Below are 26,255 nucleotides of genomic sequence, written 5' to 3'. Positions count from 1 at the left end.
TGGGATAAAGACCACCATAATCATTCCCTTAGCCATGACAACTGAAGTTTATTACCAGTTGCTAAACCTTCTACATTGCTATGTATTGCTACATGTAAATATGTATAGTAAGTTTCTTGTGATTTTTACTGAAGTTCAAATTCAATAATTCTGACAATTCCTTTTGTCTTCGTAAAGTCTTGAAGTTAAAGATATTTCCTCTTGGTATTATTATACTATGTAAATACATGGGCAGTTTGATAGCAGGCAAGACACTGATCCCTTCTGAGATAACTTTAAAATGTTATCTCAGAAAGGAAATGACTGAAGAGATTTTGTGATTCATTTAATAAAACAGGAAAGTTAATGAAAAGAGCTCTAAAATGATAGAGTCCTCAGAAAATGTAGCTCCAAAGCTAGGAAGCTGCTCATCAAATGTTTAGGGACGCTGAGTTACTAGTGAGTATCAGTAAGGGGCTGCAGACTGGTTTGAAATGTTGTCATCATTTTCAGAAATCCCATTGGTTGATGATGGAAACTGCTAATATGAACCTGAACATTCTAGATAATGAATACTACATAAGGGATAGGGAAAATATTGCAGGGAAAGCTGTTAGAACAAAAGAAATTAAATAGTTTTGAGTCCCTGGGCTGAGATAGTTGTGCCTGGAGAAAAAATGTTATCCCAGACTGAAAAGAATTCCTTGTCACAGACAGTGACTTGTTTTAACTTTTAAAAGCTGATTTTTTTTTTCCCCCACAATGGGGTTGATATTAATCAGGTTTACTTAGGCTGTAAAGTAAAACAAACACATGAATAAAGATAAGACATTCTACCTTTGACCATTCTCATCAAGTACTCTTTATATTATTTTATAAATGTCAGCATTAACTCTAGTATGACTCATTAAGTGGAACTAATATTTGTTATAATGAATTCTTGTACACGTGACCCTTGTTTTGGCCACACTTGAGCCAGACATGGAAAACATTTTACTTCTTGGGTCAACACCAACACATTGGAGTGTGTTGACTGTGCTGCGTTGAGAAGTATTCTAAAGCTACTTGAGGGCTAAGAGGGCAAGGAGAAGAGTATGGTTAATTTATGATGTCTGTTATGGATTTGGAGGGAGTGGTATCAGAGCTGGGTGCCATGTTTTTACAATGCTTAGAATTTTAAGTCCTCAGCCAGAAACCCAGAAATTATCTGCAATGGATCCTTCCATAACCTGACAATGCAATATTGGTTGAAATAAGTAGATACTTAATTCCTCATAGAAGCATTGAGAATATTGCCCAGGTATGGGTTCCTCAAACTATTTAGAGAAACATTTCTCTATCCAACATCTTTGGAACTTAAATCCTAAGCACCAACTCCATAATAATGTGAAATGAGAACTGAAGGAAAACTTTTTAATAAAATTTGTTCTGTGTATTCAAGGAACTCCCCCTTTTTCCTCAATGAAGGATGACATATTTAAGAAGAGAAAATTAAAATCTTTCACATACTAAAAAGCGGAGTAAATATCTCATAGACAAGATCTGAATCAGGAGCACCAAGTGGTGTTGGAACTGAAGTCACAGACTGGAATCAGGACTGAATGCCTGCTTGGCGGCTGGAAGTTTGGTTCCTTCATGCCAATGGTATTAAAAGTGCTCCTTACAAGATGAGGTAAACAGAATCAGGCCCATTATTTGAAACCAGGGCCCTGGTGGGACTTCGACTTCTTGTTAAAGGAAGCTTAGGGGAAAATCCTGCTGCAGACCAATGCCTTGGGCTGAAGCTTTTAAAAGCAATACCCAGAAATCAGATCCAGACTCTTAACCAAGAACCAAAGCAAGGTGCTCTTTGATGGCTATCTGCCGTATTCTTGATACTCTTCTACGTCACAACTCTTATGCATTAATTCTCTTAATTCTGATCTGGGAGGACAGTAATCATAAAACCTTTGAACAGGAAGGGATGGAAGAGAGGAAGAGAAAGAAATAGAAACAACTTTAATAGAAAAAATAAGCTTACAAATAAAATCCCAAAGAAAGAAGTGAGAAAGACAGCTAGTACAATCAATAATAGGAAGATGAAGAAGAGGATTTAATGTAGTTAAAATTACAATAATAAAGCAATTTTAAAAGCCAGCTTTTCTCTCATTAGGGCATATTTCCTGGGTCCAATGTAAAAAATAATCTCCATTCTCTAGAAATTCAGATGTCTGAGACAAATTTCTTTTTGAGTATTATGCTCACATACCTAAGGAAGAAAGCAGCTGCTTTTTAATACAAGTATTGGTTTATTCAAGTTATAGGGATCAATTTAGTAATAGATGTCTTATTATCCAAAATAGGATTTCACTTTCCTTCGTATGATCTTTTGGCTTTGAAAGCATTTTTCATAGCAAAAAATTTAGAATTCATCTTTACAAGTCTTTAAACTATGTAGAATGTCATGAATATATACATGAAGATGTTAGCTGCCAAGAGATCCAAACTTTGATTTGGGATATCTTATTCTAAGGTGACTGTTTTTATAAATTTCCTGACTCTTTATTTGTTTGCAAATTTCCTTAACTTCCTTTTCAATTCTTTTTCATTGGTTGAAGTTACTGTAATACTCTACAGCATAGTAGCAGTGGTGAGGGAAAGTGTATCATTAGAAGCTCTGGAGGAGCTGGGATGCATATATAGTTTGACAGAGTAAATATGATCATATAATAATTCTATATTTGACAATGAAATGTTATTTGGAAAATGAAAAGAGCGCCTATTATTTTTGTAACATAAGCTACTGAAAGGAATGTTTGGCAAAGTTTTAGGGGTGAGATGTGTTTAGAAATGGTAGAGAAATATCCATGTTATAGGAGCCACGAGGGCTATAGAGTCAGAGATTTAGGTCTGAATCCTAGCTCCACAGCATAGTAGCTGTGTGCCTGAGGCAAATTATTTAATTTCCGAGCCTCAGTCTCCCCATTGGCAAAATTGAAGGAGGGTAATAATTACTTGATAGGTTTTATGTGAAGATTTATCAAGTAACATATAGATATCATAGAATAGTATCTGGTCTGTAGAAGGTATTAACAAATAAATTATTTCCTCTTTTTTTTTTTTAACAAGATTTATTCTTTCATTCAAATAACTGGTTGCTTTGACTTGCCACATCTGGCTTGCAGCCCACACAAAGTCAGGTAAACACAGATTTATTAAAATAAAGGTGATTTTGGAAAAAGGGAGTATTTGTAACACTTTTTTTTTGGCTTGAGAATTGGGAGAAGGAAGTGTTTCATTTTGCCTGGTTTGGATTGGGATGCTTTCTCTCTCCGCCACATCCTCAGTGTGTGGAATGGAAATGCCAAGTGCTGGCTGGGTCCCAGTGGTGAGAGGCCAGTGAACGATAGCTCTCGGGAAGTATTTCACCTCTTATCGCCCACCGAGGGGCAAGTTAGCACCCCTTTGTCTTCTCTGGGTGTTGGGAAAGACACCCAGAGTTTGAGACTGGAAGTAGGCCAGTCCATAATCCCCTGCTCTTGTGATAGCTTTAATGGAGAGCAATATTTGAAGGCCCTCCTTGTCACAAGTGGAATTTTTAAAAGTTTCCAGGACAAAGCTGGTTCTCCTTGTCACAAGTGGAATATTTAAAAGTTTCCAGGACAAAGCTGGTTCTTCATCACAGAGAGTTGGCTTCACCAATGGACTGAGTAGGTTTTCCTCTGTGGAGCTATTTGCTGGATGACTGAGAGGCTCCCTTACTTGAATATAACACACTTTCAGAAATTCCTCTTTTAGACATTCACTTTCTTTCTGTTAGAAATGATGGGGATGAGAACAACAGATTTAGTCTTTCTATACCAGCTCAGTCTTTCTTGTGTGCTTCGTGCATTGCACAAGCTGGAAAACTGTAAACTTTCCCAGACTTCCTTAGAGCAGGGATTTAGATGTGATTTGGGTTCTACCAATTGGTTGCACTTAAAATAAATTAAATTCAGTGGTGTGGCAGGAGGCATCTCTTCTGCTCATGAGGTTCCAGCAGGCATGACGTTGCTCCAGAGCCAGCCATCCTAAAGGGACCTCCTCATCTCCAAGATCGCAGCTGGCACACTGTCACAAGGAGCCAGCAGTTAAAACAGCATCTTCCTAATTCCAGATTCTTGACTGTGGCAGAAGTATAAGTTCCACTGGTGGGCCAGTTTTGCAGTGGTGTTTTGGAGGTCAGACCCAGCTTAGACCCTGCTCCTTTAGGCCTTCCAATAATTTTGTAAGTACCCAATCACCTGTATTAAACTTTTTTCTCCTAAATGTGGCCACATGATTTTCATTACTTGCAACAGAATCCAGCAGTTATATTTTAAAAAATCTTTAAATCTTTTGGCTCACTAGATTTCATCCTTCACAACTGCTGTGAAGTGCATGGGAATGGTAGGGATTTTTATGGGTGAAAAGAGAAGCTGGGTGACATAGTGAACAGAGCATGAGCTTGGGAGCCAGAACACCTGATTTTCACGCCTGCTCTGCCATTTACTAGTTGTGGGTCTTTGAGTAAATTTCCTTCTCTCCGTTCTTTATTTCTTTTTATAAAATGGGAACAATACTAAATACCTTTCAGGGATGCTATGAGAATTAAATAATACAGAAATACATGAAAAGCATCTTCTTTATAGCAGGCACTCAATAAATATTAGATTATTTATAAATAAATATGCACGTGGATATATAAGGTGAAGATATGAAAGACTGCCAAAATGAGTGTGCGTGTGCTTGTGTGTGTGTGTGTGTGTGTGTGTGTGTAGAATAGAGGTGTTAATGGTAAGGGGAGAAATGGTACTTAGAGAAGGCATCAAGAAAAGAATAAAATATTTCAAAAGAGTTGGTGAGAGAACATTGCAGTCTAACTTATTGCCTTACAGACATTATCACAAACCATATTCTTACACACAGAAATGCTTTCTAATACCTTAGACATAATTAATTGGCATTCATATAGCTATTAGTATGGACCTTATTCAAATCATGGTTCTAATCTTTATTTGCTCTGTGACCACAGGCAAGTTACTGAGGTTTCTTTTGCTACAGTTTATTCATAAGAAAAATGGGATAAAATTGAACTTTTTGAGGGTTAAATGAGTTAATACATGTAAATCATTTAGAAAGGTCCCTGGCACCTAGTAAGTGTTCAATAAAATTACTATCGTATTTATTAATTATAATTTATTATCATGGAGTTAGTGTGTATTTGTGCAGATGCATAGATTTGTATATATGTTTGTATATATGTGCTTTGATACACATATACAGGCTTATTGTGAGCATATATATATTTGAACATATGTGTATGTATGAACATATGTGTATGTATGTACATGTGTGGATGTATATATACTTTTAAGTACGTTTATGTGTGTATGTTAGGTATACATGTACACAATCTGTATGATGCAAGTGCTTGTATTTGCATGTATATATTAGTGCTTATGTATGGGTGTGTGTGTTGTATGAACTTCTGTGTATATGGGCTTGGTATGCGTGTATATGTTGAGTGTATGTACATGGACATATACATGTGTATATGTTGGGTATGTGCATGCATATAGTCACATGTGTGTGTAAAAGAGTTGATGCGTATGGTTATCCAAGATGTACAATATATAACCTAGAAAATGCTATTTACACTATAGTCTGTACTAATGTACTACCCTATGAGGGAGTCTCGTGTGTGACTTGTGGAGATAGGAGAAACAGTAAAACACCACTAGAGGGCGCCATTTCCTTTTTTCATGTTGAAATGCAAGCTCTCCGGATTTTCACTCCCCTTCTCCACCCAACTCGAAAGAAGATAAAACGATCTCTTTTGTGCAATATTCATTTGCCTAAACTACTTTATGCCTGGTTTGCTTTAATGTGTTTTACATTTATTTATTATTTGTCATTGTTCATATCCAGCACAGCTGGTTTGGCAATCTTACCTCTTTGGAAAACACAGCTCTAAAGTAACCTTGGGCCAAGCCATTTCAGAGATCTTGGCAAGAGCTTTTTTTGGCAGTTTAGCGAAGTTATGGGCCTTCAGAATGTAGGACCAAATATCACCTAGAATGCTACTTCTCAATTGCCACATTCAGTTCTCACGAAACCATAGGATTTTAGAACTGACTGCCACTTTGGGCAGAGATTTATGGGTTCTCAATCCTTTATCTGCCTCTACACTCATCATGCAGACGATATAGTCCTATTGGTAACATCTCTCCTATCGATAACCACTAATTTAGAGCAGCAACTTTTTAATGAATGAGTCCTCCCAAGGCTTAGAGTTAAGGAATTTTCCCAGTCATATAGCCAGGTAGGAACAGAGCTAGACTCAGAGTCTAGAGAACATAGCTCCTAGTTGAACTTTCACATTTTATTTGTTTTTATTTTTTATTACCACTAAGTTTATAGGCATGAATTCTAATCTGATGCTTCAGGAAGCATTTTCTCAAGGGCAAGCAGGATAAACACCAAAGGGTTAAAGTCCATACACCTGCATTATAGGTTCCATAGTCAATAGATGATGTGTTGTTGCAGAACCAAGGGGGATGGGCTGAAGTTTTCCAACCCTCATATTCTCTATCCTTCTATCTTCTTAACTTTGGAGATAGTTCTTGCAGTTGAGAACTGACACTAAAGAAAAGAAGCCTCTATTAAAAAAAAAACGAAAAAAAACAAAACCATGTATTGAGTGGGGTTTAACAGTTTCCTACATAACTTCTGAATAAAGTATTCTAAAAGCACTGAAAAATATGGGGACTATAGCTGACAGTTGACCTATCACCAGAACTGAAGAACTGGGTTGAAAAACACAATCAGTGCTTAGAAATGAACAAGACTGACTGAGTCGGTGGAAGATATATTTGTGCCCATTCCACGTGGGCTACGTGCATGTGCAATACAGGATTAGTATCAACCAGAAAACTACATATCCATCTTTACTACTGCATGGCTGATGTGTTAAAATTTAACGTTACCACAGTATAATCTCCTCTCTCACTCTCCTGGTAACACCTCCATTTGGAGACTGGGCCCTCCAATGGGCAGAAAGTGGTGCTGGGAGGGGACTTACTGGGATCATGATATCTTCACTGGTGCTGACCCCACAAGTAATGGGCTGAAGGCAGGTACATCTGTTCAACACACCAGAGAAAAAGTCAGTCAGAGTTGGGGAAGATGTCACAGAAGCCTGGCAGAGCTGCTCTTGAGAAAAGTTCATTCAAGACTGGAAACTGGTCTGAACTGTGCACATCAATCTGTGGATTTGAGAAGGAATTTTAAATAAGGACTAGACAGAACAGAAAGTTGGGTCAAAGACATTCAAAACTCTTTGTCTCTTGGCAAAGATAGCTCTTCGTTTGAGTTTTAGCAAGTAACAAGAATATGTTTCCTGTGAGACAGAACTTTCTGCAAAATAAGTGAGATGATACATCATCCTGAAAATTCAGAGGAAGAGCAGACATTAAAATTATATACTGTCGGGACCATTAGGGAAAGTTTAATAACAATTTAGCTGCCTCAATAAAAGACTAGAAGACATGGTATCTATGAAACAAAAGCAGAAAACTAGAAGGAAAGAACAACTAGAGATGTAATCAGAAAGAATAAAAAGAATTAAAAAAATTAAAAGTGAAGTAGAATTTAAATTCTCATTGGAGGCAGTAATGAGAACAATGGATATCACTGAACATGAAATCAATGATGTTGAAGGCAAACAGAGTAGCTCTCTCAGAATTCGGAGGAAAAAGATAAAGAAAATAAAAATGAAAGATAAGATGATATTCTATACATATGCATATCAGGTGATATATTCTTGTATATTCACAGATATGTATATATGTACAGATGTATGTATATACACACACGTATATTTATACAATGGAGAATAAAGAACCAACTTAATCATTTTACATGTTCCTGAGGATGTATCAGAACATTCTAAATAGAAGCAATAAGTAACAATATATTTAAAGAAAACTTTTCTGAGTTGAAAAAGATTCAGATAGGCTGATTGAAAACTATATTGTCAGCAAAATCACTGAAAAGCAACTCGACTCAGTCAAATTTTGAATCGTAATGATAAAGGAATAATGCTTGCATATGTCCAAAAAGTAAAAAGAGAGATTGCATAAAACATAATAAACCAGCATAGCCTCTGACTTCTTTGCTATAATAAGTGCCAGCAAACAATGGGACCCAAGTGTCCAGAACCTTGAGGAAAGGCAGTCATTCAGTGATTATTTTTTTCCCCTTTATCAAAAGACAGTCATTACTCTCCACCTTGTTCTACAGACCTTTGTCCACATGGCTTCTATCCTGGAGCAGAGTCAGAGTCTGAGACATCACTGTTTGTAGTGGTGTCCAGCACAGACCTTACCTGGTAGGCCCTCTAGACATGTTTAATTGGATGGGAAAAGGAATGGATAATAACCCGTGGCAGGTGCAAAGCCCACTGATTCGTACAGCTGTGGCAAGCAGCAGGGCTGTAGATGTTCAGTGGATTTGAAATGTTTTTCAGGTGGTAACATGATGCTATTGTCCATGAAAATGTTTTTAATCATGGACACTTCTCAGAATCATGCCCCTGTTTAAAATATTTTAGCGGCATTAGTTGTTCTTAGCAGAAAAACAGTGGACTTAGCGGAAGCCCACGTCATTACAAACCAGACCCTGCATGATCTAGCTCCCACCTACCTCCCCATATTATCCATACCATCCACGCCCTCACTCTCTGCCTGCTGCCATGCTGGCCTTAGAGTTTTTGTAATGCATGTGCTAGCTCTTGCTTGTGTGAGCTCCTTCTGTCTGGAAAACTCTGTCCCTGTCTTCCTCTGAACTCGTCCTTCAGCTCAGGCTTCCCTGTCTAGGTTAGTTCTTTTATAGCTGCCATTCCTCTGACCGCAGTTGTAATGCTACATTTGTTTCTGTTATTAGTTGGTTAGCACTTATTTCCTTAGTTAGCTCCAAGGTCCATAAGGATAGTCTGTGTGGGTTTTTCTCATCATTTTATCCCTGGCATCTGGCACAAGTCTGGCCTACAGTTGGCCCTTTGTAATTATTTGCTGAATAAGTGGACGTATGACCAAGTGTTGAGACCCGATTCTGTTGTCTACCCATCACACATCGAGCTCCTCACTTGGCCTCCGTGAGACTTGATTCCTTCATCAGCTAAGTGGAGACTATGTCCACTTCACAGGATTATTCTGGGAAACAAATTAGCCCATGCAGACAAAGGTATTTTGCTGACTACAAGGAACTCTACAAGAGTAAAGCTATTTTTGCTTCTGTTGATTGATTATTATTCTAGAACAGATGTGATCAGGGCTAAAATAGGCACAAAATCTATTGTGGCCCAAAGGAAGATTTTTTTCTCCTTTTCTATCCACTTCTTCCATTCAGTGGGGCTCCTCTTACTATTCCGCTATCAGAGCCTGCATTAAGTAAGGGGTTTGACACAAACCATTCTCATAATGTTTTTAAACACTGGGAGTATTTGCATTTAAAATATGATCTCTGATTATAGACCAAAAGGCTTTGTCTATTGTTAAATAAATGTCAAGCATCAGTGGGGAGACAGACTGAGGATGGGGGGAGTGGGCAGTGAAGCCCTGCCATCTCCTGCCTGCCACCTCCGGCCTGCCACTGAGCCAGGTGCCATTTACATTAATGTCTTCTTAGTCACTGAGGGGATTTCTTCCTGGTCAGTGACTCCCCATTCTTCAGGAATTCCACCGTCTTTACTCATTTTGCTTTAGAATAGCCCCCTAGGCCAGAGTGTTTTGTTGCTTTTGAGAAAGTTGTGATTGTTTCTGAAGAAATCGGAGGCCGTTTGAAAATTTACCAAAAAAGTACTACCCTACAGGATATTTTAGTGAAAACCCCATCCTACCCTTGCCCAATCCAGCAATCTCCAGAGTTTGGCAGGACTAGAGAAAAGAACAGCTTTTTCGAGGGGACTGGATCCTGGGATAGAGAGAATTGAAGGTCTTTTTAGTCAGAGGACGCAGGTGACAGTGATAAATGAGGGAAGGACAGACTATTGCTGTGCTTTCAGGCTCTACTAGGAGCAAATAAATTTTCGGAGTGGTTATTATTGTTGACATACTGGCTGCTGCTAATCATTTGTAAGTGCCTGTGATAATTTTATTAGGGTAAATTTTTTTTAGGAGTTTTTTTTTTTATTCAAAGGTATAGCTGCATAACTAGATTTGTTTACAACCATTCTTGTAAAATACTTTTTAAAAAATATGACCAACTTCTTTGCAAATAGCAGATACATACCTCGACTATGATGACCTAATTTTAGGTGGATAATGTACATGATTAGGCAGAGGCACAGGAGTGTAATTCATAACATTTGACTTTAAGGAGTTTACAATTTTGTGTTAGATATAGACATACAGAAAAGATTAAATGATAACACAAGCAAGTGTAAGTCCCAAAGGCGTGGGAGGGACTAGTGCTAGGAGACTAGGGAATGGAGGACCCACTGTGGGCCAGGTGGTTAGAATTCGTGGTGGGGTGGGGTGGGAGACTTTAAATGACTTGAAAGATGAGTAAAGGTAAATAGCATTGAAATTGGTGGAGAAGGTGCGTTCAGTGGTGAAAGACCATTTCAAGTAGGCAAAACAAGGCCCACATATGTTTCTCTATTCTCACGTCATTAACTCCTCGTCACCTCAGGGCTTGCTCCTGAAGACGAGTGGTGGTCGTGGAGCACAGGAGAAGTTCATAATTGATAGGAATTGCTGTCCCAGGCTAATAGCCCACAGACGAGAGGGATGAGGATAGCTGCCATTCTCACCGGTTTACAGGTGAAGACACTGAGGTGGAGAAGGAGGAACCAAGGCCTTGGTGATTTCTACCTCCACGTGGTTCTCTGCCACCTTCTCGCCTAGATTGTGTTGCTTCCCTCTATATTACATCTGTCATAACTGGTCAGGTGATAATCTGGAAGAATGAGAAACCCAAATTTCCTTCGGCCCATGCAATCTGAATAACAGCTCCAGTTGGACATGCTGGCGATCCAGGATCCAGCCTGCACATAGACGTGTGACACCCAGAGAAGTGAGCATGTTGAGTTTTATTGTGTGATTCATTTCCTCCCCGCAGCTGGTGTATTGGAACTGACTCTGCAGCTTTCAGCCAAAGGCTATAGTGCTCCAACGAGGAGCCTGGCTGTGCCATACTGAAGTGCGGATTTTTCTAGCCTAATGTTCTAATTACAGCGCCCCAGGGTTATGAAGTGTCTGTCATGCTTTCCATTAGGAATGCTGCTCCTTGGAGGGCGGAAGTATATCTCCACCAATGCTAAGTGCACAGGGGCACCGTCTGCCCTGTGGTGGTGTTGCTTCTCCACAATGCACGTGGATTGAAGGTCTTTTTAGTCAGAGGTGGAAAGAAAAAATGGGGACACTGAAGGATTCCAGATACTGGATAGTAGCTAAACTTCAGTGACCAAAGAGTGTCAGGAATGTAGGGGAAAAGTCTCTTTTGTGCTTCAGCTGACAAGTCATAATTTGGCTGATTAGTTTTCTGCAAAGCTGTGGGGAGCAGTCTTGATTCCAGGAAGCACGTGGGTAATCCCTGTTAATGCTAAATCGTCGGGCGTTCTCCGGAAGAAAATTTCATTTTGGTGTTAGTATCTCAGTTCCCTCCCTCCCTTTCTCTATTGATTTGCATTGCTTTGATTATTAGTAAAGCTGAGAATCTCTATTTGTTTGTTTGTTTGTTTGTTTGTTTTTTGCAGTAAGAACACTTGGGATTTATGCACTCAGCAAAATTTTAAGTATAGCCATTAATTTTCTTTTCCTGCCCCTCTCCAGCCCTGGGAAACCACCATTTTCCTTTCTGTTTCTATGAATTTGACTAATTTATATACCTCATGAAGTGGAATCCTATAGTATTTGCCTTTTTGTGACTGGCTTATTTCACTTAGCATATTGTCCTCAAGGTTCACCCACATGATAGGATTTCCTTTTTCTCTTTTTAAGGTTGAATAATTCATTCTATGTATATAACATTTTTGTTTTGTTTAACCTTTCATCTGTTGATGGACATTTGGGTTGCTTCCACCCCTTGTCTGTTGTGAATAGGACCATTGTGAACATGGGTGTTCAAATATCTTTTCAAGACCCTGCTTTTAATGTTTTGGATGTATAACCAGAAGGGGGACTGCTGGATAACAAGTATGGATAAGGAGGTAGAAAATTGGAACCCTTGGCACTGTTGGTGGGAATATAAAATGGTGCAGCTGCTATGGAAAAAAGTATGGAAAGTCCTCAAAAAATTAAAAATAGAACTGCCGGAGGACCTCAGTTCTCTTTAACATGGAAGCGTGTGAATAAATCCACATATTTTCTTACTGATTCTTTGTTGAGCTAGATGCGTCTGTGATTAATAAAGATAGATGAAGTCTAACATATTTAATTCAGCAAGTGGAAATAGGGAACTCAGAAGATTCCAAAATCTAGAAATTAGTGCTTGCTACCAGGAAGTATAGTTATAACACCACAAAGAGCAAATTTATTCTCAAAGTCTCCACTTATCCTATACTGAGAATAACCAGAGTTGTGCACAAAGAAACAGCTGTAAGTTCTTCGTTGTAATATTTATGAGGGTTCAAAATTGTAAATTGTAAATAAATGCACTATCAAACAATATAGGATTTCTTAAATTGTGGTAAATCCACTTAAAGAATCACTGCTGCCATAAAAAAAAAAGACATGGTTGATTAGAAATATTAAAAACAAAATATTCATGATTGTTTTTTAGGGAAAAAAAGTTTCAAAACGGTATGTACTACTGATTTTATTTGGAGGATATACTTGGAAGATGTTCACAAAAAGCATGAGTAGTGGTCAAGACTGCTGTGTCGCAGAACTCATTGCATTCTGAGTGACAGCCCTGGAGTTGTAATATGTTGTGGTCTTAAGTGGTTATTTCTGGGTAGTGAGATCACAGGTGTCTTCCATTTCTCCTGTAGTACTTGCTTTAATTTTTTTATAAAACACATGGCTATTTTTTTATTACAAAAATTATAAAAAGTGGCGAATGAAGTTTGCACTGAACACAGGACCCATTCAGGCACTAGAAACATCATAAAACCAGAGATATCATGATTTTTCTGTTGTGAAGTAGGCAGAGGTGCTCAAACTTCAGAGCATCAGAATCACCTGGGGGGCTTGTTAAGACGGATGGTCGCCCCGCCCCCCCAGCCCCCGCAGATCAGTGGGCCCCACCCCTAGAGTTTTCTATTTAGTAGGTTTGGTATAGGCCCAGAGCATAGGCAGTTCTAAGAGGGCTCTGTTGTTTCAGCCGCTGACCCTAAGGCCGCATTTTAAGCACCACTGACCGTGAGTGACTTGATAAAAACCTGAGTCTCGGTTCTGTTTTCTAATTTTGTGGTGACACAGTGCTTTTGAAACCTCAGTTCTGAACTCCTGCCCTCCAAGAGATCTTCCCTTTTGACTGCAGGCCATGGAGAACGCTCACTGCTCAAAGTAAATTCACATGTGACAGTGACTTTTAAGTTCTTTTTAATTTCTTTCAATTTCTTTTCAAGGCCCAGGATTAGAGAATCATAACAGATACTTAAAACCTTTTTTCTGACTCATTTGTTTTCTGCCTCTGTTTCTTTCTCTGTAAAATGGTGGTAACCATAATTCTCCATTGTAGGTTCAACAGAGAAATAGAATATATTTGAGACATGATATAAGATTTATTTGGAAAAAACATTGCAAGTTTCTGGTCCACTAGAAAGATAAAGTGCTTTTATGTATACAGCCAGTTCTGAGTGATGTAAATTGCTTGCTCAATACCCAAAAAAGTTTAAATGAGGCCTTAGACAAGTAGAGTACTGTTGACTTAAATTTATGGTATATGTTATCTAAGATTTGTGTTGGAAAGATTTGCATATGTTGTGCAGTATGATATTTGTTCACATTCACCTTATAGTCACCTTTTTTTTTGACAAAAGCATTCACGAAGACTTCGGGATACGTCACAAAGGTAAGAATTGTTTTCCCTTCTCTGAAGAAGTAAAAGGGTACGTAGCAATCATGTTGGCATGATTTGAAGGTTTAATGATAACACTTTTTATTTCTTTAATGCTTTGCTTTTCTAAAACATTTTACCGTTTTAAAGCGCTTTCAAATTGCTTAATTTTCTCAACCAAATGAAGTAGGCTGGGTTGTATGTTGTTCTTGCCTACTTTTCTAGATCAAGAAACTGAGATTTGAATTGGTTAAGTGACTTGCCTAAGTCACTTAGGCAAGGCAGTCACTTAGATGGTGAGCTGGGATTTTAAACCCAGGTATTTCTACTCTAGGTTTTTCCTCTCAACACTTGCTGCTGTTTCTGAACCTGTTGGTCACTTTTATGTTTCTGAGTCTCTTAGGGGAGTAGGAAAGACAAAGCATTACCTACTCAGAATGCTGTAGGATAGTTTCTGTGCTGGTAGCACTACAGACACAGCATTTGCGACAGTCATAATTTTAATGAGAATTTGTTCTGTTTCTTGAAAGACAAAGTTGGCACCATTATAGAATTGTTTAATAGAGCATAATTGTATAATTGTTAATAGAAACAATCATCAAATGAAATCATTTTAAGCATTAGAGTAGAGACAGTTTAATGCTTTCTAATTCTGTTGGGAAAAGATTTTGCATTTAGAGAAAAGTTCTTTTAATTTCGTTCTTTGGCACTCTCTTATTCTCATAAATTCTGCACCTTAAGAGCCTGAGTGATTTCCTGGCCTTGGCTTTGCAGAACTCTGGCCAAGTATTCAGCTGGGACATGGGGGGGAGGCAGTCGAGGACAGTTAAGATTCTGCTTAGTCATAGTTTATGAAAAGTGTGAGTCTCCACCTTGGAGTCACAAAGGCAGCTCCTCGGAGGATCAGTTTGACAAGAGGGGCCTTGACAACTCTGCATAACTCTTCTGGAGGACACATGTATGTGGGGCGCATCTCTGAAGAAAAATATTTTACAGCAGGTACTTTTACCATCTGAGTTTTTTTTTTAAAATTTTTTATTTATGGTGACACTGGTTAACAAAATCCAATAGGTTTCAGCTGTACACTTTGACAGTAAGGCATATATATATATATTTACGCTGTGTGTTCACTTCCCATAGTTAGATTTCTTTATGTCACCACATATTTGACCCTCTTTACCCTGTCTCCTCTGGTAACCACTAGTCTATAGTCTATGTCCTTGAGTCTGTTTGTCCTGTTCATTTGTTGCTTTTAGGTTTATATCTCACATATAAGTGATATCATTTGGTTTTCAATTTTTTCTGTCTAGCTTATTTCGCTTAGCATGATTATCTCAAGGTCCATCCATATTGTCGCAAATGGCAGTATTTCATCTCTTATGGCTGAGTAATATTCCATTGTATACATGTACCACAGCTTCTTCATCCAATCATCTATCATTGGACACTTTGGTTGCCATTTATGAATTTTGAGAACTGAAGAACTAGAAAACCTTTCAGTCTTAGGGTCCATGTAGGCCTGATCTTTGAATGCTAGGAATTAAGTCCTGAAGCAAAGATCAGGGAGGTCCCCAGCGAGTTGCAGCAAACACACATCAGCCTGTGATGGCACACCACCCCATGGCTGTTTATGGTGTCAAATCCTCAGCCAGTTTGCTGCATACACAAACCCCCAAATTGTTGCCAAATCTTTTCCTCTGAAGCCTGAGGCTCAGTCAGTGGCTGAGGACTTTGTCAAATAAAAACAGATCTGGACTTAGGTAAGGAGAAACTTGGTTATAGTAGGGAAAACACTCAGATCTGCAAGTACCTGAAAACCAAACAGGAAAAGCCTTTTCTTTTATAGGGAGGAGGAAACAAGGCTAGCAGGAATTTTGAAGGGGGTAAGTGAGAGAGGGAAGACAGCATGATAGGGTGGTTTGATGAGAAAGGTTACTCGCTGTAGTCGGCTGACCCTTGGCATGAGCTGTTAAGGTAGATGGTCTGTGTTTTAGTGTTTATGTGGGCAAGTCAAATTTCAGGGCCTGTGGGAGAGAAGCCTGACGAAAGTTTAGTCAGGCCGAGTCAGTGGGTAAGTAATGGGCAACTGTGAACACTTGGTCAACTTCAAGCTCTCTGGACAGCTGTGGTGGAATGTCAGCTCAGCAGTCATTCCTGAAGGTGGGTCCCAAGACTGGCTGCACCTGGGGGCTTATCAGAGAGATTTCAGAATTCCACTCTTGGTTATCTGTATTTTAACGAACTTCTCTGATTTTGATACATACCCAAGTTTGGGAATAAACTATGCCATGAACAATTAGAGTTAATCAGAAAACTGATTTAGAGCAGTGGATCTACTTACTAGCTGGATAAATCACTTAATTACAGTCAGCTTCAGCCACCTTACCTATAAAATGAGAATACTACCTATTTAAGTAGTCATTGTGAGGATTATATGATTAATATTAATGTAAAGCTTCCAGTAGAAAACAAATTTTAAGCACTAAGTAATTCATCCAGTAATAACCTTCAATAAGTTGCAAATTTTGTTGATTGGGTTTTGCTGGCTTCTGTGTTGTTTCTTGTCCCTTTCAACTAGTAGGTCCAGGACCACTGCCTCCAGCTGTGAGTAGCTATCCACTTAACATGCTGTAAGAAAATCATTTTTTATTTGTATGGTAATAGGGAAGAGACTGGGAATCTGAATTTGACAGGCTTCTGAGATTTCTCCTGGACACAACAGGCTGGATACTATAAACTTGGTGTAGGATAATGGAACTACTGTCCTTTAGGTAGTAGTTGTTGTAGTTTTCATATTGCTTTCTGGTTTTAGGTAGTGAAATAGTTTCATAACTGGGAAGAAAAAAAGCCCTAATGTTATGGCAGGATCTTTGCCGATTGGGAATCTGACCACAATACTTCTCATTGCTGATCTTTATTTGCATTCCAAGCCTCCCCTGACTTATGGTATGTCCCCATTGTGTATAAAAGGAGCACAATATTTGAGAAGTCACAGAAACAAACTTTTTCTAACCTTGGCAGTGTGCGTCTGTCTAGTATATGTCCTTCTCTGTTCCTTTTTCCCACCCTCTGTTCCTTTCCCTTCCCCTCTTTTTTGGTGTCAGCTCTGTGCTATATAGACACTATTGGGTGCTGGACTGTAAGGATAAATGAAATAGAATCCCCATCTCTAGGAGCTTAAAATCTAGCCACAGCTTTGGAGTTTGAAGCGTGAAATTAATTTGCATGGCTTCACCTGCCCAAGGAAAATTGGTCCCAGATGAAAATAAGGTAAAGTTAAGGACTAGAAGTCTTCGTGTTTGGGGTATGAAGCTCTATTAAGAGTCTTACCATTTAGTAAATAGGCGACTTGGAATTATACCTTTGAAACTACTATCTTCTGTGTTTGAGAAATATCGCTGAGAGGTGAGTAGGGAGGACATGAGAGGGTTAAATGAAGTATTGTATGTGAATTGCTGAAGATTACAAAGTACTTTATAGGAATAAAGTATTTATATTCATAATGAGGGCCGAGTTAATTGCATCCGTATTTATAATAGCCAAAAAGTGGAAACAACCCAAATGTCCGTGAACTGATAATGGATAAACAAAAGGCGGTATATCCATATGATAGAATACTCAGCCATGAAAGAATGGAGTACTGACTGGTACAGGCTACAATGTGGATGCACCTCAAAAATGGTATGCTAAATAGAAAAAAACCAGAGACAGAAGTTCACATGTTATATGAGTCTATTTATGTGAAACATTGAGAGTAGGCAGATCCATAGAGACAGAAAGCAGACAGGAAGTGGTTGCTAGGGACTTGGAGGAGGAAATGAGTGACTACTTAATGGGTAAAGGGTTATATTTTTTTGAGTGTTGAAAGTGCCTTGGAACTAGATATGATTGCACAACATTGCAAACGTTCTAAATGCCACTGAATTGTACACTTTAAAATAGTTAATGATTCTTTTTATGTGAACTTCACCTCAATTAAAAAAGGGAAAAACGGGGACACTGGGACTCTTTGTTCTTCAGGATTCTGAACATCCCATGACAGTATGTAATTATCATCACTCTTAGGAAAGATCTGGGCAAAAGCCTTGGGAGTGCCTTGGCTACTTCACAAGTGGGTTTCATTGGAGTGGTTCCTGATACAGTCAAAGACACAGGTTCCCTTGCCTTGCACTCCTGAAGCCCGTCTCTATTTCAGGGAATGGCTTCCTTTAAAGAGTCTAGAAACCCCATTTTTGTTAACAAAGTTAATCTTTTCAGCAACTTGGGAGATGTTTAGTAGGTAAATTATTTCCTGCTAAGGTGAAAATAGCCTCCTCAATTTCATTTCCTGATATGATGTGAGCATCTCTATTTCATTACTCCGCTTTGTAGATCAGAAAGTAAGTCTCCGAAGAGCAAATATAATTTAATGGACTCAACCTGAGACTTTGCTAAGGTGAAAAATTGGCATAATGGTTCACTAAATGAAGATTAATTATCTCTGAATACATACACATTCTCCCTGAGTCCTTCAGTCTAAAATGTTCATCTGAATCCACTGTGAGGGAGACCCACTTCCCTGCTGAGTCTCCAAGATCAAACCTTATATTTAATACTTCAGAAGGAACACATCTAGCCATTGTACCTATGGTTTATTATCTGCTCTCCAGGTAGCTGATTATGTTTTGCTGGAATTTTCTCCTGAAATTCTTTTTAAAACTTGTTTTGTTTTTGTTTTTGTTTTTTTTGCTTAAAGATTTCTTTTCACTAAAAAGCGTCTAGTATCTACTGCAGTTATGGTTAGTGGCAGAACTCATGAGTAGAATGAATTGCACCAGCGAGGCTTCTAGTTATTTGCAGAGAAGTAGAAATTGTGGTAAAGTGCTGATTTGTTCTTTTTGTAATTTAAATACATCCCGAAGCGTCATGTGGCCTGGTTTGTTGATACTGCATTAAGGAAATAGTCTAACTTAAGAAGGTTTGAAGAATAACATCTTTGTTTTTTTAAAATAGCAAGTTTCTTTAGAAGGTAGTATAGGTGTTTTATGCGTGTTTTATAGGTGTTTTATAGTTAGCGTGGTTTCTTTATGGTTTTCAGTTCATGACAACTGCTGAAAATTGATTCTCTCTCTCTTTGGCCATCTCTCACTGCTGCAATGTCAGCTTCGGTTTCTCATATACTGTGACCTCACACCTCTGTCCTCTAAAGCATTCCCAACCTTTTTGGCACCAGGGACCAGTGCTCCTATGAGAATCTAATGCCTGATGATCCGAAGTGGAGCCGAGGTGGTGATGCTTGCTAGTGCTGAGGAGCAGCTGTGAATACAGATGAAGCTTCTCTCGCTTGCCCGCCACTCAGCCCCTGCTGTGCAACACAGTTCCCAACAGGCCATGGACTGGACCAGTACTGGTCTGCAACCCAGGAGTTGGGGACCCCTGCTCTAAAGCTCCTATTTCCTATAAAGACCTCCTCCTGGAAAGTAGAAAGGGTATGCTTTTACCTGTCCCTCATCCCATGGTACAAATCTGTCCAAAGGCTGGCTCCCCAGCAGTTAGAAGTGGCTGTGCCTCCCCTTCCCCACAAGATGCACATTTACATTTGGGACTTGAAGGCTCCAGGGAGTAGAGCCCCTTGTTTCTATTGTGCCTACTTATTTGCACAGCAGCTAAAGACTTAGGAGAAATAGTGGGAAGGCAAAAAACAAAAAACAAAAAAACAAAAAAACTGCACTTGAAGCCTAGAGTTGTGGAAAGCAACACAGCATAGAGGTCAAGCGAAGCTTCCAGAGTCAGGTAGATTAAATTTGGGTCTTCCATTTGTTAGGTATCAGGCATGAGCGACAGGAGCAAAGGCCCAGCTTTGTAACTATAGAAACTTCCCTCGAAGACCTTAAGGAGTGACACATTTATTAGCAGAAGTTCACCCCTTTAAGCATCAGGTTTCTCTTCAGAATGGGTCTAATAATAGGATTATTATTAGTGTCTTGTAGGCCTCCCCCCACAGATCTCATAGAGCAGAGGGCCCTATCTTATAACTTGCTTGCTCCTCAGTCTTCATGGAGCCTTGCTCTCTGAGAAAATGTTTCAAGGGTTCTCTTCTTGGGAGGTAGGGCTCCTGAGAGCCGATGTCATCTGGTCTGGTGGACTGCAGAAAGGCCAGTTACCCAGGAGTTTGTTGTTTCCTGCTTCACTATTCAGATCTGGTAGGGCGGATTTATTTCACTCCACCCCAGTAATAAAACGGGCGAGGTGGAGTATAAGTGGTCTGCCATTTGTTAATAACTTTAGAGCCATGTTTATTCTGTTTCTCCTTAGTGATCATAAGATTATCAAAAAATTATATCATTGGTGTCCACTAAGAAGCAGAGACACAATGCATTAAGCATCATTCTGCAGGCAGTTTAGTGGGGGTGACAGGCCCAGGGAATAAAGAACACAGTGGTGGCACTAAAGAGAAAAAGGGCAGCGTGCCGAGGCATCGGAATCTTCAGAAAGAACTTTTAGATGCCAGCCCGAGCCTGAGAGAGCGAAGGGCCTGAGCCTGATTTCAGGTGACAAGAGTGGCCGAGACTAGCTGCAGAACATTCAGGGTCCAGAGCGATATGAATGCAGGACCCCCTTTTTAAAAATTAAGAACTTCAAGACAGTGACAACTAAGCAGAAAACCAAGCTTAGGACCCTTCGGAATGTGGGGCCTGTGTGACTAGACAAGTTGCACACCCAAAAGCTGGTCCCGCGGGTGGCTAAGGTGACTCTCCCATGTGGTCTCACTGTGGTACATAAACATACTGTGTTTTGATGGCAGCAATTCTTACCTATATGTTCCATGAGGATGGTGTGAAGATGGGTGTGCTGATAGGGAAGCTACTAGCACGTAGTGTGGGGGGAGGGAGTCTGACGTACGTTAACTGGCCTTATCACCACATTCTCTCCTGGACCTCTGACAGTAGTGAGGTGGGAGGAGGGGTGGAGGGTCTCTCCTGTACGGTAAGCCTTGTTTATTTAATATCCCAAGGCTTCAGTTTCCTTCAAGTTCCGGCAAACACTTGAATCATAAGTTCTTTAAAAGAATAGTGACTCTAAGGCCAAAGCGAAGATGTTTTAAAATTCCAAGAAATCAAAAATGTATCTTTGTCTTTTGAAAGCAGAAAGGGAAAATTGGAGTAGGAGAAATAAAAACAGGGTTCACAAATAGGGTTTGATTTTCAACAGAACATTTCTTCATGTTGTAAAAGCAGGTGTTTTCCAGGAAAACAAGCTGTCATTGAAAGATGAGATGTGAGTGTTGTCAGATCAATGGGTTAGCAAGATTTAACCTGAGAAGTTTAGTCTTCCAAAAATCGCTGGAGAAAATGCTTTGTTATTCTGGTTTCATCAATCTAGAAAAGTGTAGTTTGTAAAAGAATTTACTTCTAGAAGTTTTTTTATCTGTTAAAGAGAAAACATTAGAAATCTTTATTAACAGTACTTTCACAGACGAGTTTAACAAAGTGAATATCTCATGTAAGAAGTCTTTAGTTTACTAAAAAAGAATGTCTGCTGGGTGTAGCCATCTCATGACAATACATGATGAACTTCGATTAGAGTCTGATTTTTTTTGTTTGTTTTAAAATTTGACCTGTGGGTCCTCACATCTGCTGAGCACAGTGAAGAAAAAGCATCTCAAATGCTGTCAAGGAATCTTATGACTAAGTTTTCTTCTGAGTCTGTATTCTATGCAATATACAATTCATTTTGCCCTCTAACGTTTCCTAAATAAATTTTAAAAAGAATGTTATTTGAGTGGTCTACCGGTGACCAATATGCCTACTTATAGATGATGTTAGGAAATCAGATTTTTAAAAAATGTCTCATGAAACCAAGCTGTTCTTTTAACCTTTATGATGTTTTTCAATACTAAAAACATGCATTAAGAATATTTTGAATTATGACCAAAATGATAAAACCAAGTTTCTCCTTTGATGTAAAAGGATGCTCACAGTATGACAACTGACCAGAAACAGCTAGTCTCTAAGGTAGAGTAAAAATGGATGAGGATAAGATGAATCGTGGACATTGCCAAGAGGCCTTCTTAGGATTTGCTAGTGATAGTGATAGGCAAAGAAAGGACATAGAGAAAGCATTAGAAATATGGATCTATTAAAATGTGCAGAGAAATATTGTCTTCTATCTGATGGTCTGAGCAAGTCCTTCCCAGTGTCATCAAGAGCCCAAAGTTCAGGCAACACGTTCTAGGGAAAAACAAGTGAGGGCTTTCTGTATTGAAGGTGGAAGCTCCATTTTCCTGGACCTTGGGAAGGTGTTGGGAGATATTGAGAGAATTTGTCCATTTCTACTGATGAACCAGCTTCATTAGGCCCTACCCAGAGGAGGTGATAATGTTTGTTGTCCAAGAAAAGGGAATTTGTAGAGAATGCATGCCAAAATTGTAGATGCAGAATATGTGACACAGAGGCAAAGTATGCTTGTTTTAAATAAACAGGGCTTTTCAGTGTTTGGCCAGCTTTGCAAGGGGTTTTGGCACTTTTCTTCTTACAGTAATGAAGTTCTAATTTTCTCAGGTAGAAACAGAAATCTTCAGTTCTGTGGGGGGGTGGGGAGGTGTAAGTTTTTTTTTTTTTTTTCTTAACATCTTTAAGGTATAAGAAGGGTAAGGTTAATGGAATTAATCATAGCCTCATAAATGAGGTTGTAGATCAAAGAAAGAACACATGGGTTAGGACGGCCACCGAACCTTCCTCAGGCTGCCACTGCCTCGTTGGGACTATGCTGAGCATAGTGAAGTAGAGAAATAGGTTCATTACCAAGTTCTTCTGGCAGTGGTGCAACTAAATATCACCGTTACCACCGTGATTGTCATTGTCTCAACTATCTTTGTTGGGATTCACTAGTTATTGAACTAAGCAATTTACATATATTATCCAAGTCCTAATAATTCTGAGTAAGGTATTATAAATTCCGGATCAGTGAGGTTAAATAACTTAGGTAAGATCACATGTGAATATAAGTTGGAAACAGGTTTTCATTCATGTTTGTCTGTTTCCCAAATTTATACCACTTCCGATGTCTTGAGGGATTCTGAAAATCCAGGCTCACAGCATACTCTTGGCCAACTAGGATAAAAGCTTAGTTGGAAAATGGAGTACACATGACTTGTTTTTGCCTTTAGCATCTACTTCCCCTTATAAAAAATATACCCTGAGAGTCCATTGGGGGAACCATCTCTCTCCCGATTCCTTGTCCATGTGTTTCAAGAGGAGTTGGCCCCATGGTTGATTTTAGGAATGGAGCAGGAGACCTGGGCATAGGCCAATCAAAACAGCCTATTCCTCTCACCAGAGTGGTTGGATTAGAGCTGGACATCTGATGCAGGTATGGCCAATCAGAGCTAATGAGACTCAGTCCTGAAATACCAGTCTCTGCCATCATTCAAACACTCTTTTCTGCAAAACTTGGAAGGATGTAGGCTAGAAATGCTGTAATCTCTTGCAGTCCAGGGTAAAAACCTATGTGAAGACAGAGCCAACCCAGAAAAAAAGCACAGGTGTGAAAGGAAATTGAGTCCTGGTCACATCCCTTGAACCCAGCTCAGAGCTATGCCAGAAACCAGAGTGTTGGAGTTTCCAGTTCCCTTGAATTGAGTTTTCTTCACCTGCAAGAACAATTCTAAGCAAGTCAGGTTCTCAAAGTAATTAAATAGCTGAACATCTGTACTAACTGTCCCTCTGCAATTCTCCTATTGCTCTTGATGCTGGTTCCCCATACTCTGTCCCTTCTCTGAGTAGCTTCTCATTATGACTTTGACCCCTTTTGGTATCTCAGCCAAAGCAGTAAGAGGCCTTTGTCTGCTGTTCTTAATGTGGGTCTGCTCTTCATTTTCTCTCTCGCATTTTTCTTTTGGGTTAGGCGACTCTGAGGAGGCACTAACTGTTCTTAGAATTGGATCCTGCCTACTGCTATTGTTCAAGGTTGTGTTCAGTTTGTGTGGTAAATAAGATTTCTAAGCACATCTAAGAAAACCTACTTCAAAAAGTGATTTGTTTTATTATAAGTACAATATTTTGGTTTATAAGAAATACATTAATTATTCAGATGGCCAAAATATATTTCTCATACATATTTGGTCTCTATCTACAATTCCGCTCTCACAGATTCCAGAACTCTAGGAAGTTCTGAGAGTGAAAATGGTCTATTATAATAAGGTGACTTTCAGAAAGCCCTTAAGGAAGCCAGATGCTAATGTAACTAACGAAATGATCAGAGGGTTAAAACAGAGAAAGACTCCTCAGGCAGGTTCTGGGATTCCCATGAACTACAACATGGAAACCTGTTAAGTCTGAATAGAAGCTGCAGTTATGAACATAAAAGGTGATAGAACTAAGGTAAAAATCTGTAGGAAAATTGGTACGTTTGTAATGGGCATCATGCAAAATGGTCACATTTGTTTTACCTGATCTTATTATGGGGATAGGAATTGTATCCGATTGGGAAACATCTCTTCTGCCTAGTGTTATAAAACAGAAGGTGTGTAAATCCGCCCTTCAGGCAATTACAACTGGTCCTGCTAAATGGGAACCAGTAAGATTGCCTGGGCCCACGGTGTAATGTAGAAGCTGGAGTGCTGGTGGGGACAGATTGTCTGTGCCCTAGCCCTTTGTGAGGCATACACTGGGACTTAAACAAGAGCCTATGGGTGCCTCCCAGAGACGATTACTGGAACTTCGAATGATACAATTGAAACATCTAATGGGGATAGCAGTGCCCAGAAGGGTTTGTAAAAAAGAAAATAAATAAATAAGTAACTGGTTTTTATGGGACCGTCTTGCCTGAGGAATTTGAGGGAGATACAAGAGAGACAGACTCTTAGGACTGACTGTAACTAAGATGCTAGATGCTACTGACAATTGGACAGTGCCCTGTAAACTGTTCTCAGCTGATCAACAAATAGCTGCTTGGTTTGTGGATGGCAGTTCCAAGATGAATGGACAGCATCCTGTTTGAAAGCTGCTGTATTAAGAACAGTGAATGAAAAGACTAATTGAAGGAGGTAAAAACCGTTCTACTCTTTTGGGCTGAATTGCATGCTGTAACCCTAGCAGTGACTGAAGAATTGAAAGCAGTTAAAAGTCCCTACGTGGTCCAACACCAGTGTAATGGCACCTGGCCTGCTAAGGGGATGCCCATGTGGGGCACGGCCCTATTGTATTTGAGAGGTGCATTTACATAGGACATGTTGATGGCTGTCAGAACCCCCTTCCACATTTGGAAGGTGATTGGAATCAACAAGCAGGTATCCCGGTGTGCTCCCTGGAAGTGGCTGCCTGGGTCCATGAAACGAGTGGACATGGGAGCATGCAGCAATGTGAAGTTGGGCTGAATGGAGACAAAGCCCTCTCACACCCTCTGAGGCACCAAATACCAGGAAGAACTGCTCTGTCTGTCATCAAAACAGAGACTGCAGGTGGCCATGCGGCAGATTCCCTGGTGGGACGACCCTGAACATAGCTAGCAAGTCCAACTGATGCCGGTAGCCCTGGGGGACCACAAACGAGTCTTGACAGGAATGGACACTGACTCTGGCCTGGGCTCTGCTAACCCGATGATAGATGCAAATGCTCAGACTATTGTGGAAGAACCTGAGCAGAAGATGCTGCACCGATGTGGTGGCTGAGCATCGTTTTCTCAGGCCAAGCAAAACACTTTTCAGCTCATAGTGTCCGACAGTGGCAGAGGGTGTCCCTCCTCAGCACCAGCATGATAGAGAGTTGGAACGGGCAACGAAAACAGTGATCGTCTCAAATGGAGGAAGAGAGAGGCACGAAGGGCTGGCTTACACACCTTCATGAGTGTGTGCTCACGCTCAACATGAACATGGGTGTGGCTGAAGGGATGTTCCCTCAAAGTAGAGTTGTCAGGTGGATCTGAGGACATGAGGGCATGGGGAGGGTATTGATATTCTTCTATTATGTTTTTCCTTTTTCCTATTCGATGCAGTGGTCACAGGACCAGGGATGTGACCACAAGGTCTGTAAGCAGGAAACATAAGAAAACAAGCAAGAAAACATAACTGTGTGTTTAACTTCAAAGTCACAAATCCTAAGGCCTAATTAGAGAGGACATGCCTTCAACGCTTTTGACAAAGTGAGGATTAACAGTGAAATCAGCTATATGCTTGGTGGTGAAGACAGTTCCCTAAATTCTGTACCTGCGTCATCTTCCTCTATCCGAACGGGAATGAACTGAGGGGGAGCCACGTGCTGGACTAGAATTGCGGCCAGCAAGCTAGATCACTA

The sequence above is a fragment of the Pteropus alecto genome, unplaced genomic scaffold (genome assembly GCF_000325575.1).
Source record: "Pteropus alecto unplaced genomic scaffold, ASM32557v1 scaffold131, whole genome shotgun sequence".
NCBI classification, from domain to species: Eukaryota; Metazoa; Chordata; class Mammalia; order Chiroptera; family Pteropodidae; genus Pteropus; species Pteropus alecto.
This window is presented reverse-complemented; position numbering follows the sequence as displayed.